Genomic DNA, 1,192 nt, shown 5'->3' on the forward strand with positions numbered 1-1,192 from the left:
ATTCCTAGAGGTCGTATAATCTCTTGTCTTAAGGCTTGTAAATGATCTCAAAAGGGTGGTTATATCATATTGGAAGAGTCAAATATTTCGATTCTAAAAATCATCCCATTGAGTTAGTCCCCGTAGTAAGAGAATTTCTGAAGGTTTTTCCTACTTATTTACCATGAATCCCTCCTGAACGGGAAATTTACTTTTGTATTGATTACTACCAGATACCAACCCCATTTAAATTACTCCTTATAACACGGTTAGAAACGGTGGGCGTGCATGATTTCCCGTCGATAAACCGACGGACCGTAGTCCACTTCCTTAGTTGGACACTTAGACTAGATTTTAGAATGCTTTAGAGACAAAGGTTCTGTTAGAAACGACGGACGTGCAGGATGGTCTGTCGATTAATCGATGATCCGTAGTCCACTTTTGTCGTTCTAGAGTAAACTAGGTCGAGGAGGGCCTACTAACGGTCCCCATCGACGGTCCGTAGACGGGGTCTCATAGTGTTTGGTCAGAGACAAATTGGTTTCTACACCCTTTGCAACCCATACATACAAAAATTCAAGCAAATCAACTAACACATGTTCTATAGAAATCAACAGACTGTTTCGTCATTCTTAGTGCTTCGATTATTCAAAATACAATCGTAAGTTCTAAGAGACTAAAAAGCCCTAAGTCGGAAAACTACAAAACTAACCCATTTTGAATTCATTTTATACATTTTCCATAATTCTTAGGGATAAGAAACTCTCAAATTACAGTTAAATAACGCAAGGTTTTCCCTAAGTCAAGACCCACATGCTTGCACTTCATTTTCCAAACAAATGTCATGAGATTAGGAAGCAAATGAGAAGGACTGACCTGTATTCAGTATAGCAGTGATTGTGAGGGTGAACTTTGCAATGATCAACACTAAGGTCGCCTTCGAACACCGACCAGAAATATGAAGAAAAGGATGGAAATGTGTGGAATGAGGGTTTTCGGAATGTGGAGATGATGAGAGAATATGGAATCGGAGAGGATTAAGGGTGAGTTAGTGTGTGAGGTAGTGGGGGAGTAAGGGAATATGTGGCGGGAAATGGTTGGTGGGACAGTTTGGAAAGGTGGGGAGGTAACAAAAAAGTTTAAATTCATTTATAGCCGGCCGGGATGGGTCGGGTCCTTGGATTTGGGAACTTACGATTCCGTGGACTGCTCT

Source organism: Solanum pennellii, chromosome 1, assembly GCF_001406875.1.
Source record: "Solanum pennellii chromosome 1, SPENNV200".
NCBI classification, from domain to species: Eukaryota; Viridiplantae; Streptophyta; class Magnoliopsida; order Solanales; family Solanaceae; genus Solanum; species Solanum pennellii.